This window comes from Coregonus lavaretus, assembly GCF_964263955.1.
Source record: "Coregonus lavaretus genome assembly, chromosome: 1".
Lineage (NCBI taxonomy): Eukaryota > Metazoa > Chordata > Actinopteri > Salmoniformes > Salmonidae > Coregonus > Coregonus lavaretus.
Genome location: NC_139988.1, coordinates 83,375,891 through 83,391,207, shown reverse-complemented (window position 1 = coordinate 83,391,207; position 15,317 = coordinate 83,375,891). Strand labels below are relative to the sequence as shown.

At 43.5% G+C, this 15,317-nt stretch overlaps 1 protein-coding gene across 1 annotated transcript in view; it reads left to right on the top strand.

The window, feature by feature from the left end:
• ccser2b (coiled-coil serine-rich protein 2b) overlaps nt 1-15,317 on the top strand; it is a 118,262-nt gene that overhangs the window by 46,000 nt on the left and 56,945 nt on the right. The window lies entirely within an intron of this gene.

The window sequence follows — 15,317 nt, the reverse complement described above, 5'->3', positions numbered from 1 at the left end:
GTGAAATGAAAAAAATAACTTGTTTAAAAAGATTCTAAAAGATGAATAACGGGAAAGTGGTGCGTGCATATGTATTCACCCCCTTTGCTATGAAGCAATGGAAAGAATATGGCACCACAACAAACCTGCCAAGAGAGGGCCGCCCACCAAAACTCACAAACCAGGCAAGGAGGGCATTAATCAGAGATGTAACAAAGAGACCAAAGATAACCCTGAAGGAGCTGCAAAGCTCCACAGCGGAGATTGGAGTATCTGTCCATAGGACCACTTTAAGCCGTACACTCCACAGAGCTGGGTTTTACGGAAGAGTGGCCAGAAAAAAGCCATTGCTTAAAGAAAAAAATAAGCAAACACGTTTGGTGTTCACCAAAAGGCATGTGGGAGACTCCCCAAACATATGGAAGAAGGTACTCTGGTCAGATGAGCCTAAAATTGAGCTTTTTGGCCATCAAGGAAAACGCTATGTCTGGCACAAACCCAACACCTCTCATCACCCCGAGAACACAATGACCCTAAGCATACTGCTAAAGCAACACTCGAGTGGTTTAAGGGGAAACATTTTAAATGTCTTGGAATGGCCTAGTCAAAGCCCAGACCTCAATACAATTGAGAATCTGTGGTATGACTTAAAGATTGCTGTACACCAGCGGAACCCATCCAACTTGAAGGAGCTGGAGCAGTTTTGCCTTGAAGAATGGGCAAAAATCCCAGTGGCTAGATGTGCCAAGCTTATAGAGACATACATTTTAGTCATTTAGCACACGCTCTTATCCAGAGCGACTTAGTTAGTGAGTGCATACATTTTCATACTGGCCCCCCGTGGGAAACGAACTCACAACCCTGGCGTTGCAAGCGCCATGCTCTACCAACTGAGCTACAGGGGACTAATTGCTGCAAAAGGTGGCTCTACAAAGTGTTGACTTTGGGGGGGTGAAAAGTTATGCACGCTCAAGTTTTCAGGTTTTTTTTGTCTTATTTCTTGTTTGTTTCACAAAAAAAATTATTTTGCATCTTCAAAGTGGTAGGCATGTTGTGTAAATCAAATGATACAAACCCCCCCAAAATCAATTTTAATTCCAGGTTGTAAGGCAACAAAATAGGAAAAATGCTAAGGGTGTGAATACTTCCGCAAGCCACTGTAGGTGAAAGGTGGCAAATAGTGTTCTCTCCCTGTGAATGAGCGTGGAGATGTGTCTCCAGTGTATTTGCAAAGCAACCCTGCCGCCTCCTCCGTGTGGCCTCTAAAGCATACGCCTGTAGTCAGTGCTCTGACACAAGCAGGATTTACTCAGTGCATGAGCGTAGCGGCGATTTAATCATGCTCGTGATGGGCCTGACCTTTTTCCTTCCACTTTACTGATACTGCTTGACAATGTCATTACCCTTCAGCTCGCTCTCGCTCTCTCCTAGCCTCCCCTCCGACACATACTGCCACACCGCACGCTAAGGCGTTAAAAGGCTGATCTCTCGTCTCCATTATTGCGGTAGACCTTTAGTGGTGGCTGGGACATAGCAAGGCCCATACAAAAGTCTGCAACCTCAGTTTGTGTTTGATCATTTCTGATTGAGAAATGATATTGAATGTTTGGTTCAAACATTGTGGATGGTTGGCTTAACTCAGTACGCTGGACGAGGCTGGTCTCTATAAGGCAGTCCTGGTCTGGTCTCCCCTCATGACCCACCCTTATTTAGCCCAGTGAGACAACAGCCCACAGCCAGAATGGGCCGGTAACTTTCTGGCTGATGGTGAGTGGCTCTCCGTGTTGCAGATCTCACTGTCTTTGCCATTGTGGCACGATCATGGCCTGGGTCAGCATCGTGCGAAGCCTTCAGTGTGGGTGCTCTAGAGAAAGACACCCCAATGCCTCTGAATAAGGCCCCGGTGAGTCAATGATGTTGACAGGCCCGACGCTGCTATGTAGGACTTTTAATTGGGTCTCGTGAAGTTAAATTTGCCTCAACGGACTTAAACAGAACAACTCCTTCACCGAAAGAAAAGTTTGCTGAGTTACATTGCTCATTAAGTTGTCACTTTGTGTCATGCGTGGCGCCCGACCGGGAGAGGTAATGTTAATGCGATCACTCCACCAGACATCAACCTTAGTGGACTGTCTCTGTCTCTGTCTCTGTCTCTCTCTCTCTCTCTCTCTCTCTCTCTCTCTCTCTCTCCACCAGACATCAATCCTTAAAGTGGACTCTTCTCGCTCTCTCTCTCCCCCGAAAGACGGCTTTTTGGAGTCTTGTGCTTTCTCTCTGTAGTTCCTGCCTATTCAGTGACTGTCACACGGCATTGGTGAGGCGTCCCTCAACTATTGATGAGGTAGAAGCTTGCTCTCTCCCTCCAACAGTCCAATAATCATATTTAAGGCTGTGGATTTCTCTGTCCCCCCCCCCCACAAAAAAAAAAAACATGGTCATATTTTTAGGGTCGTTTCACTCCAACAGCTGTGTCCATCAATTGAAACAAATATTGATGAGAGAGGGAGAAGCGTGCTCTCTCCCTCCAACAGTCCAATAACCACTTTCTAATGCTGTGGATTTCTCTGGTGTGCATACGTGCGTTGGTGTGTGTGTGACTCCCAACAGTTGGGTCATATTTTAAGGGTGGTTTCACTCCGACAGCTGTGGTCGTGAAGCAAAACATGAAAGCAGCTTTACAGGCTGCTTTTAAATGAAGTCCAGATTGTAAGTAAGTGCCTTATTACATTATCATTATAGTTTCTGTATATCGTGTTCTTTTTACTGTAGCACACCGTATGTATGTATGTATGTACAGTGGGGAAAAAAAGTATTTAGTCAGCCACCAATTGTGCAAGTTCTCCCACTTAAAAAGATGAGAGAGGCCTGTAATTTTCATCATAGGTACACGTCAACTATGACAGGCAAAATGAGAAAAGAAAATCCAGAAAATCACATTGTAGGATTTTTAATGAATTTATTTGCAAATTATGGTCGAAAATAAGTATTTGGTCAATAACAAAAGTTTCTCAATACTTTGTTATATACCCTTTGTTGGCAATGACACAGGTCAAACGTTTTCTGTAAGTCTTCACAAGGTTTTCACACACTGTTGCTGGTATTTTGGCCCATTCCTCCATGCAGATCTCCTCTAGAGCAGTGATGTTTTGGGGCTGTCGCTGGGCAACACGGACTTTCAACTCCCTCCAAAGATTTTCTATGGGGTTGAGATCTGGAGACTGGCTAGGCCACTCCAGGACCTTGAAATGCTTCTTACGAAGCCACTCCTTCGTTGCCCGGGCGGTGTGTTTGGGATCATTGTCATGCTGAAAGACCCAGCCACGTTTCATCTTCAAAGCCCTTGCTGATGGAAGGAGGTTTTCACTCAAAATCTCACGATTTTGAGTGATCAGTCGTCCTGGTCCCTTTGCAGAAAAACAGCCCCAAAGCATGATGTTTCCACCCCCATGCTTCACAGTAGGTATGGTGTTCTTTGGATGCAACTCAGCATTCTTTGTCCTCCAAACACGACGAGTTGAGTTTTTACCAAAAAGTTATATTTTGGTTTCATCTGACCATATGACATTCTCCCAATCCTCTTCTGGATCATCCAAATGCACTCTAGCAAACTTCAGACGGCCCTGGACATGTACTGGCTTAAGCAGGGGGACACGTCTTGCACTGCAGGATTTGAGTCCCTGGCGGCGTAGTGTGTTACTGATGGTAGGCTTTGTTACTTTGGTCCCAGCTCTCTGCAGGTCATTCACTAGGTCCCCCCGTGTGGTTCTGGGATTTTTGCTCACCGTTCTTGTGATCATTTTGACCCCACGGGGTGAGATCTTGCATGGAGCCCCAGATCGAGGGAGATTATCAGTGGTCTTGTATGTCTTCCATTTCCTAATAATTGCTCCACAGTTGATTTCTTCAAACCAAGCTGCTTACCTATTGCAGATTCAGTCTTCCCAGCCTGGTGCAGGTCTACAATTTTGTTTCTGGTGTCCTTTGACAGCTCTTTGGTCTTGGCCATAGTGGAGTTTGGAGTGTGACTGTTTGAGGTTGTGGACAGGTGTCTTTTATACTGATGACAAGTTCAAACAGGTGCCATTAATACAGGTAACGAGTGGAGGACAGAGGAGCCTCTTAAAGAAGAAGTTACAGGTCTGTGAGAGCCAGAAATCTTGCTTGTTTGTAGGTGACCAAATACTTATTTTCCACCATAATTTGCAAATAAATTCATTAAAAATCCTACAATGTGATTTTCTGGATTTTCTTTTCTCAATTTGTCTGTCATAGTTGATGTGTACCTATGATGAAAATTACAGGCCTCTCTCATCTTTTTAAGTGGGAGAACGTGCACAATTGGTGGCTGACTAAATACTTTTTTACCCCACTGTATGTATGGAGCATAATGTATTTACTGTTTTATTCATATTTTCATGTACTGGTGATGAATCAGGCGTTCCGATTCTTGCCTAGATTGTAATGGACACATACTGTATGATGTGTGTAAAATACTTTTTTGAAGGTTGTACTGATTATGATGAGCTTATGCTAAGCTAATTGCCAGCTATGTGTGGTGCCATGTTTGTTGACATCCTACAATGCATTCTGGTTGTCACGTAAACGTCTGTCAGACCAACGATGTTATAACAAAACCAGGTGAAGGGATGGTTCACTCGTCTTTCGAGTAAACGTCCGGAAGTGAATGATGGTAGACGACACAAACTACCCATTGTCGGATTACTTTCGATTTTTAGAAAGTGTTTTACTCAATTATTTCCATAACTGGTGAGGTCACTCGTGATGTGATGAATTGTAAATAGTAATTGCTGTTAGCTAATTCATATTATGGTTTCTGTCAGCCGAGAGTTAGCTAAATATGACCGCTTGTGTTAGGTCACTCTTTCCTCAGCGCTACGACTAATGTAGCCTACATTTTCCGGATTGGGTGAGAATTGTGTTACACTGTTGCTACTTCTGTGAATGTCTGAACATTGCATCCAAAAATAAACTGCTCACATTGAGGACATAACGTTGTAAAAACTGTGTTTGTGCAAAATGTTTCTGTGGCCAGCTCAAACGCTGACTGTTGCATCAATAGTAAATGGACGTTCTAAATAAGTGTTAAAATCACACTGGTTTGAGCGTATCGCTGCAGGAACCACTGTAGAATGATCACACCTGTGTGTTCGTACGTTTCAAATGGGTAAGAGATATCAGTGAGATGTCCCAGGCAGTTCCACATAGAGGTCGAGTGTCTGTCTGTAGCTCTGATGTGAAGTGAGCAAGCCGCCAGCGACAGGGCTGCTTATGGGATCCGAGATCCCTGAAACTGTAGCTAACGTAAGACCTTGGCCATTGATCTCTCCTCGGAGCTCCTGTGTTGTTGTTTTTTCTAGCAGGAGATAAGGCTGTAAGGGCCTGCTATGGATGGATGGGCGTCTGCCATGGGGAAATGTCATTTCCCAGGAGCGCTGTGCTGTGACTAAGCCCTAAGAGAAGGCAGGGGGCCAGAGCAAAAAGAAAATGTGCCGGAAGATAACCACACTGTATATGGACTACGGAGACAGACAGATTCTCTCATGGCCAAAGATTGGTTGTTGTTTTTCACCCTCTTTCTCTCTCTCTCTCTCTCTTTCTCTCTCTCTCTCTCTCTCTCTCTCTCTCTCTCTCTCTCTCTCTCTCTCTCTCTCTCTCTCTCTCTCTCTCTCTCTCTCTCTCTCGCTCTCTCGCTCTCTCCCCCCCCCCCCCCCCCCCCTTGAAGTTCATCCATACCACCGTTTGTATAAAATGTGTTCTCTTTGATAGAATTTTCTCACTCCAGCAGATATATTCCTGTGGTCCTCTGTAGCTCAGCTGGTAGAGCACGGCACTTGTAACGCCAAGGTAGTGGGTTCGATCCCCGGGACCACCCATACACAAAAATGTATGCACGCATGACTGTAAGTCGCTTTGGATAAAAGCGTCTGCAAAATGGCATATTATTTATTATTATTATTTATTCCTGTATCGTAGTTTTTCGTTAAATAAGTCACCATTTTCAACCAATGTCTTGAGGGTCATTAAGATGAAAATAGGCCCAAGCTATTTATTTTCACATTTTGTTTACCTTTTGTTGCTAAAGATTTCAACATATTGATAAAAATGTGTACCTTGGCTTTGACTTGCCGTTTTTAATGTATAAAAAAATTGCATAGATTGGCGCTTTCAAAAGAACTGTCTCACCCTAATGGAAGTAGTTTTACTCCAGACATTATTGAACAAGAGAGCAGTTTTATTTTTGTGTGTAATAAATTACCATGGAATTCGGCCTTTCATTCTCGTTCTTCAATTACATATTTTCCTTGAAGGAGATGAACTTCACTTTCATAATGGTTTCTCTTCTGTTATTGTAAGAAAAAAAACTCTGAGGCCTCAAACTGAATAATCTTAGTCTCTCTCTCTGTCCCCCCCCCCCAACCCTAGGACATACTCAACAACCTGGACAACCTAGAGTCTGGGTGTGACCTGGACGACGATGATCTCATGCTGGACGATGACCTCCCTGAGGATGGCTCCTTGCACAGCGGTGAGTGTGGTTTGTCTCTAGACACCATTCCTAGATCTGTGCCAACGGGCAACTTAGTCTACCGGGAGCGAGTGTGGGAAAAGGGGACTGAACAAGGAGAGTGCTGTCCTGTCAGACTTCACAGGAATGCACCTCACGGTCTAAGCATCATGTTGAAGCATGGCATTAGAATTAGCATAAGGCCATGTCAAGCCTCCCAATCTGCCCTCCCTCCTGTTTGACTGACATAGTTAGAGTGAGGAGGTCATCACCCCAGTACAAGGGGAGGGGTCCTATAGCAACTTCCTTTAAAGGCATGAAACCCGTACAGGTAAGGGAAGGCCTTAGTTTTCTATTTTTACTGTACACTCCTGCGACAGGAAAAGCCCCAAACATCAACAGCGCTTTCACTTTTCCCCTCCCTCGTAGCCTCCCGATCAAGGCTCTTCAGGCATCTCCAGGCTCCTGCCTGCCAGTGAGTTCACACAGACAGACTAGGACGGTGTAGTTTTCAAAACAACCAATTCACGCTCTAGCTCAGGTTATTTCTTTTAAGGTCTATTTGTTATTCCATGTGCGTCGCCATAGCAGTCCGGTTTTGAACCGTAATCGTGGGTGAAAGAAGAACACATGTCTTCAGAGAACCCAGACACAACAGAGGCTTAAACAATGCAGAGAGGGATGAATTCACAGACAGTACTAACCAAGGCAACTATCTCGTCCCTCTTTGTCTCTGGTAGCAGCATGTCGAGCGTGGGAGGATCGACTCTTTCTCTCCCGCAGATCTTCCTTTTTTTGTCTCTATTTTGCCATTTTCATCCCACTCAGCCTGGGAAGCTGAGAGACTTCTGTGGTGTTAAAAGACAAAATCCGATCATTTCCATAAAGCTTAACTTAAGTTCTGTTGTTTGCAGAGTTGTAGTTTGCCTCTTTGTGTGTGTGAGAGAGTGAGAGAAACCAACCCCTCAGAGACAAGCAGATGCTGAGTCTCCGGCATCAGATTGATTTATGTGCTCTTATTGCTTCTGATGTCTTTCTCTGCTTTTGACTGCTCCCGGCAACCTGAACACACTGTTTATACAGTATAGACTATAGGACTTTGAGTATGGTGTGGAACTGAGAAAGATCAGGTAGCATCATTCCTTTAAAGGATGTGTGGCTTGTGTTATGTTTTTATTTGTATTCGTTTTTTTTTTTGTCGAATCACCAGTTGGCGACCCATCCCTTACAGGTTCAATTGACACATTAAACGAAAAAAGGCTTTTAAACCCGTCGAGCCCCAATAAATAATTAGTATGAACGACGGCCCATATACACACAATCTATACATACAGTGCCTTGTAAAAGTATTCATACCCCTTGGATTTCTTCAAATTGTATTGTTACAAAGTGGGATTCAAATTCTGTAATTGTAATATTTTTGTCAGCAATCTAGGGGAATATTTTTTTAATAACCTTTTTTAAAAGAGTGACTTCGGAAAGTATTCAGACCACTTGACTTTTTCCACAGTTTGTTACGTTACAGCCTTATTCTAAAATTGATTAAATAAATAAAAAGCCTCATCAATCTACACACAATACCCCATAATGACAGAGAAAACAGGTTTTTCAAATACCTTATTTACATAAGTATTCAGACCCTTTGCTATGAGACACGAAATTGAGCTCAGGTGCATCCTGTTTCCATTGATCATCCTTGATATATCTACAACTTGATTGGAGTCCACCTGTGGTAAATTCAATTGATTGGACATGATTTGGAAAGGCACACACCTGTGTATATATAAGGTCCCACAGTTGACAGTGCATGTCAGAGCAAAAACCAAGCCATGATGTTGAAGGACTTGTCCGTAGAGCTCCGAGACGCGATTGTGTCGCCACAGATCTGGAGAAGGATACCAGAAAATATCTGCAGCATTGAAGATCCCCAAGAACACAGTGTCCATCATTTTTCAATAGACGAAGTTTGGAACCACCAAGACTCTTCCTAGAGCAGGCCGCCCGGCCAAACTGAGCAATCGGGGGAGAAGGGCCTTGGTCAGGGAGGTGACCAAGAATCCGATGGTCACTATGAAAGAGCTCCAGAGTTCCTCTGTGGAGATGGGAGAACCTTCCAGAAGGACAACCATCTCTGCATCACTCCATCAATCAGGCCTTTATGTTCGTGGCCACTCCTCCGTAAAATGCACATGACAGCCCGCTTGGAGATGTCTTGCCAAAAGGCACCTAAATACTCTAAGACCATGAGAAACAAGATGCTCTGGTCTGATGAAACCAAGATTGAAGTCTTTGGCCTGAATGCCAAGCGTCACGTCTGGAGGAAACCTGGCACCATCCCTACGGTGAAGCATGGTGGTAACAGCATCATGCTGTGGGGATGTTTTTCAGCGGCAGGGACTGGGAGACTAGTCAGGATGGAGGGAAAGATGAACGGAGCAAAGTACAGAGAGATCCTTGATGAAAACCTGCTCCAGTGCGCTCAGGACCTCCGACTGGGGCAAAGGTTAATCTTCCAACAGGACAATGACCTGAAGCACACAGCCAAGACAACGCAGGCGTGGCTTCGGGACAAGTCTCTGAATGTCCTTGAGTGGCCCAGACTTGAACCCGATCGAACATCTCTGGAGAGACCTGAAAATAGCTGTGCAGCGGAGCTCCCCATCCAACCTGACAGAGCTTGAGAGGATCAGCAGAGAAGAATGGAAGAAACTCCCCAAATACAGGTGTGCCAAGCTTGTATCGTCATACCTAAGAAGACTCGAGGCTGTAATCGCTGCCAAATTGTGCTTCACAATGTACTGAGTAAAGGGTCTGAATACTTATGTAAATGTGATATTTCATAAAAAAATATATATAAATTAGCAACAACCAAAAAAAATTTTTCTTTGTCAATATGGGGTACTGTGTGTAGATTGAGATTTTTGTATTTTTTATATCAATTTTAGAATAAGGCTGTATTGTAACAAAATGTGGAAAAAGTCAAGGGGTCTGAATACTTTCCGAATGCACTGTACATGTTAGAAACACCTTTGGCAGCAATTACAGCAAAAATCAAATCAAATTTTATTTGCCACATGTGCCGACTACAACAGGTGTAGACCTTACAGTGAAATGCTTACTTACAAGCCCGTAACAAACAATGCAGTTTTTAAGGGAGAAAAAAAAAATGTGTGAAGTTAAAAATAGCAAAGTTAAAAAGGAGAAAAAAAAAAAAAAAAAAATGTTTTATATATATATACAGCTGTGGAAAAAATTTAAGAGACCACTGCAATTTTTTCTTAAATCAGCATCTCTACATGTATGACAGCCATTCCATTCCAGTGTCTGTTGAATTCCAACACAGCCACACCTCATTCTACTGAATTAGGTACTGATTAGGTAATCACCTGAACCAAATCTTATTTAACAAGGAAAAGTATAAAAACCACTGCTGTGGTCATCACTATCCTCTTGCAATAGGACCAGCTGGATGGCAAAAACAGTGCTAATAGTACCTCAAAAGTAATATTAATCAAAAAATTACTATTGACCATGCCAAAAGACATGAAAAGGAAAGTTTTGAGTGAGGAAAAGAAGGGTTCAATTCTGGCTTTACTGGCAGAGGGATACAGTGAGCGTCAGGTTGCTTCCATTCTTACAATTTCAAAGACGGCGGTTCATAAGAACAAGGTCAAGCAGCAGACATTGGCAACAACAAAGCTACAGACCGGCAGAGGGCGTAAACGACTCTCTACTTACCGGGATGACCGCCAACTCATTCAAATGTCACTCAACAACCATAGGATGACATCAAGTGACCTACAAATAGAATGGCAAGCGGCAGCTGGGGTGAAGTGCACGGCGAGGACGGTTCGAAACAGGCTCCTAGGGGCAGGGCTGAAGTCGTGCAAAGCTAGAAAAAAGCCCTTCATCAATTAGAAGCAAAGAAGAGCCAGGCTGAGGTTTGCAAAAGACCATAAGGATTGGACCGTAGAGGACTGGAGTAAGGTCATCTTCTCTGAGGAGTCCAATTTTCAGCTTTGCCCAACACCTGGTCATCTAATGGTTAGACGGAGACCTGGAGAGGCCTACAGTGAGGGGAAAAAAGTATTTGATCCCCTGCTGATTTGTACGTTTGCCCACTGACAAAGACATGATCAGTCTATAATTTTAATGATAGGTTTATTTGAACAGTGAGAGACAGAATAACAACAATAAAATCCAGAAAAGTGAATGTCAAAAATGTTATAAATTGATTTGCATTTTAATGAGGGAAATAAGTATTTGATCCCCTCTCAATCAGAAAGATTTCTGGCTCCCAGGTGTCTTTTATACAGGTAACGAGCTGAGATTAGGAGTACACTCTTAAAGGGAGTGCTCCTAATCTCAGTTTGTTACCTGTATAAAAGACTCCTGTCCACAGAAGCAATCAATCAATCAATTCCAAACTCTCCACCATGGCCAAGACTAAAGAGCTCTCCAAGGATGTCAGGGACAAGATTGTAGACCTACACAAGGCTGGAGCTTGGTGAGAAGGTGACAACAGTTGGTGCGATTATTAGCAAATGGAAGACACACAAAATAACTGTCAATCTCACTCAGCCTGGGGCTCCATGCAAGATCTCACCTCGTGGAGTTGCAATGATCATGAGAACGGTGAGGAATCAGCCCAGAACTACACGGGAGGATCTTGTCAATGATCTCAAGGCAGCTGGGACCATAGTCACCAAGAAAACAATTGGTAACACACTACGCCGTGAAGGACTGAAATCCTGCAGCGCCCGCAAGGTCCCCCTGCTCAAGAAAGCACATATACATGCCCGTCTGAAGTTTGCTAATGAACATCTGAATGATTCAGAGGAGAACTGGGTGAAAGTGTTGTGGTCAGATGAGACCAAAAAGGAGCTCTGTGGCATCAACTCAACTCGCCGTGTTTGGAAGAGGAGGAATGCTGCCTATGACCACAAGAACACCATCCCCACCGTCAAACATGGAGGTGGAAACATTTTGCTTTGGGGGTGTTTTTCTGCTAAGGGGACAGGATAACTTCCCCGCATCAAAGGGACGATGGACGGGGCCATGTACCGTCAAATCTTGGGTGAGAACCTCCTTCCCTCAGCCAGGGCATTGACAATTGGTCGTGGATGGGTATTCCAGCATGACAATGACCCAAAACACACGGCCAAGGCAACAAAAGAGTGGCTCAAGAAGAAGCACATTAAGGTCCTGGAGTGGCCTAGCCAGTCTCCAGACCTTAATCCCATAGGAAATCTGTGGAGGGAGCTGAAGGTTTGAGTTGCCAAACGTCAGCCTCAACCTTAATGACTTGGAGAAGATCTGCAAAGAGGAGTGGAACAAAATCCCTCCTGAAATGTGTGCAAACCTGGTGGCCAACTACAAGAAACGTCTGACCTCTGTGATTGCCAACAAGGGTTTTGCCACCAAGTACTAAGTCATGTTTTGCAGAGGGGTCAAATACTTATTTCCCTCATTTAAAATGCAAATCAATTGATAACATTTTTGACATGCGTTTTTCTGGATTTTGTTGTTGTTATTCTGTCTCTCACTGTTCAAATAAACCTACCATTAAAATTATAGACTGATCATGTCTTTGTCAGTGGGCAAACGTACAAAATCAGCAGGGGATCAAATACTTTTTTCCCTCACTGTACAAGCCACAGTGTCTCGCACCCATTGTGAAATTTGGTGGAGGATCGGTGATGATCTGGGGGTGCTTCAGCAAGGCTGAAATCGGGCAGATTTGTCTTTGTGAAGGACGCATGAGTCAAGCCACGTACAAGGTTGTCCTGGAAGAGAACTTGCTTCCTTTTGCTCTGACATTGTTCCCCAACTCTGAAGATTGGTTTTTCCAGCAGGACAATGCACCATGCCACACAGCCAGGTCAATCAAGGTGTGGATGGAGGACCACCAGATCAAGACCCTGTCATGGCCAACCCAATCTCCAGACCTGAACCCCATTGAAAACTTCTGGAATGTGATCAAGAGGAAGATGGATGCTCACAAGCCATCAAACAAAGCCGAGCTGCTTGAATTTTTGCGCCAGCAGTGGCATAAAGTCACCCAACATCAATGTGAAAGACTGTTGAAAGACAATCAAAGACTGTTGATGCCAAGACGCATGAAAGCTGTGATTGAAAATCAGGGTTATTCCTAAGTTAAAACATAACTATTGTGTTGTTTAAAAATGAACATGAACTTATTTTCTTTGCATTATATATATATATATATATATATATATATATATATATATATATATATATATATATATATATATATATATATATATATATATATAACACAAAATAAAAAAATAACCAAATTGTTATAGAGCAGCAGGAAAATAACAGTAGGGAGGCTATATACAGGGGGTACCGGTACAGAGTCAATGTGCGGGGGCACCGGTTAGTCGAGGTAATTTAGGTAATATGTACATGTGGGTAGAGTTAAAGTGACTGTGCATAAATAATAAACAGAGTAGCAGCAGCGTAAAAGAGGGGGATGGGGTGGGGGGTAGAAGCTGTTAAGAAGCCTTTTGGACCAAGACTTGGCGCTCCGGTACCGCTTGCCGTGCTGTAGCAGAGAGAACAGTCTATGGCTAGGGTGGCTGGCGTCTTTGACAATTTTTAGGGCCTTCCTCTGTGAGTCTTCTTGGGGAAATCACTGGATTGTGCAATATTAGCCCATTTATTATTTTTATAATTCTTAAAGCTCTGTCAAGATGTTGGGGATCATGGCTAGACAGCAATGTTCAAGTCTTGCCATAGATTTTCAAGCAGATTTAAGTCAAAACTGTAACTTGGCCACTCAGGAACATTCCCTGGTAAGCAACTCCAGTGTAGATTTGGCCTTGTGTTGTACAGCTGTGGTCAAAAGTTTTGAGAATGACACAAGTATTGGTCTTCACAAAGTTCGCTGCTTCAGTGTTATGAGATATTTTTGTCAGATGTTACTATTTTATACTGAAGTACAATTACAAGCATTCCATAAGTGTCAAAGTATTTTATTGACAATTACATTAAGTTTATGCAGAGAGTCAATATTTGCAGTGTTGACCCTTCTTTTTCAAGACCTCTGCAATCCGTTCTGGCATGCTGTCAATTAACTTCTGGGCCACATCCTGACTGATGGCAGCCCATTCTTGCATAATCAATGCTTGGAGTTTGTCAGAATTTGTGTGTTTTTGTTTGTCCACCCGCTTCTTGAGGATCGACCACAAGTTCTCAATGGGATTAAGGTCCGGGGAGTTTCCTGGCCATGGACTCAAGATTTCAATGTTTTGTTCCCCGAGCCACTTAGTTATCACTTTTGCCTTATGGCAAGGTGCTCCATCATGCTGGAAAAGACATTGGTCGTCACCAAACTGTTCTTGGATGGTTGGGAGAAGTTGCTCTCTGAGGATGTGTTGGTACAATTTATGCATGGCTGTGTTCTTAGGCAAAATTGTGAGTGAGCGCACTCCCTTGGCTGAGAAGCAACCCCACACATGAATGGTCTCAGGATGCTTTACTGTTGGCATGTCACAGGTCTGATGGTAGCGCTCACCTTGTCTTCTCTGGACAAGGTGTTTTCCGGATGCCCCAAACAATCGGAAAGGGGATTCATCAGAGAAAATGACTTTACCCCAGTCCTCAGCAGTCCAATCCCTGTACCTTTTGCAGAATATCAGTCTGTCCCTGATGTTTTTCCTGGAGAGAAGTGGCTTCTTTGCTGCCCTTCTGACACCAGGCCATCCTCCAAAAGTCTTCGCCTCACTGTGCGTGCAGATGCACTCACACCTGCCTGCTGCCATTCCTGAGCAAGCTCTGCACTGGTGGTGCCCTGATCCCGCAGCTGAATCAACTTTAGGAGATGGTCCTGACGCTTGCTGGACTTTCTTGGGCGCCCTGACGCCTTCTTCACAACAATTGAACCTCTCTCCTTGAAGTTGTTGATGATCCGATAAATGGTTGATTTAAAGACATTAAATGCACTATGCATTATGGGGGTTGAATGCTGTAACAACGCAGAATAAAACAATTAATACAAGTCCCATGATGGCGTAAAAGACACACAGACCGGAAAAGCTTTCTGGCCTTTTGGAAACTACAACTACCTACTACATTGCACAGTTCGGGCTTGATCTGATTTGATCTCTAGACTGCAGTGCAATGTGCACATTGAGCTCCTAGAAAAAAACCCCTAACAAAATGGAATTCAAATAATTGAACCGACTTTGGTCAATTAGTTGTTTAAAAACGAAAAATAACTGACATTTCGGTTAATCGCTCAGCACTACCTGCTGAAAGGTGAATTCCTCTCCCACTGTATGGTGTAAAGCAGAATTAAGCAGGTTTTCCTCTAGGATTTTTTTGTATATTTCAATCAATTTTAATTCCAGAAGAATTCCAAGGCATTGTATGTGCGCTTTGGTGTATACATTTACATTTACATTATTTAGCAGACGCTCTTATCCAGAGCGACTTACAGGAGCAATTAGGGTTAAGTGCCTTGCTCAAGGGCACATCGACAGATTTTTCACCTAGTTGGCTCGGGGATTAGAACCAGCGATCTTTCGGTTACTGGCACAACGCTCTTAACCACTAAGCTACCTGCCGCCTATGTCTAGAACTAAATAATACATTTAACTATAGGCTATCCAAAACATTCTGCTAACTGGAATATACGATTGACAAATAACCATTTTTACTTTTTCCTTGTCTCTCAGCCACATAATGCCAGGATTTACCTGGTGGGCTTTCTGGAATAGAGACAAGCATGTATTGTGGTAAGAGGCAACAGGGGATGAAGTGATTTTCACTCTCTACCCCTTCG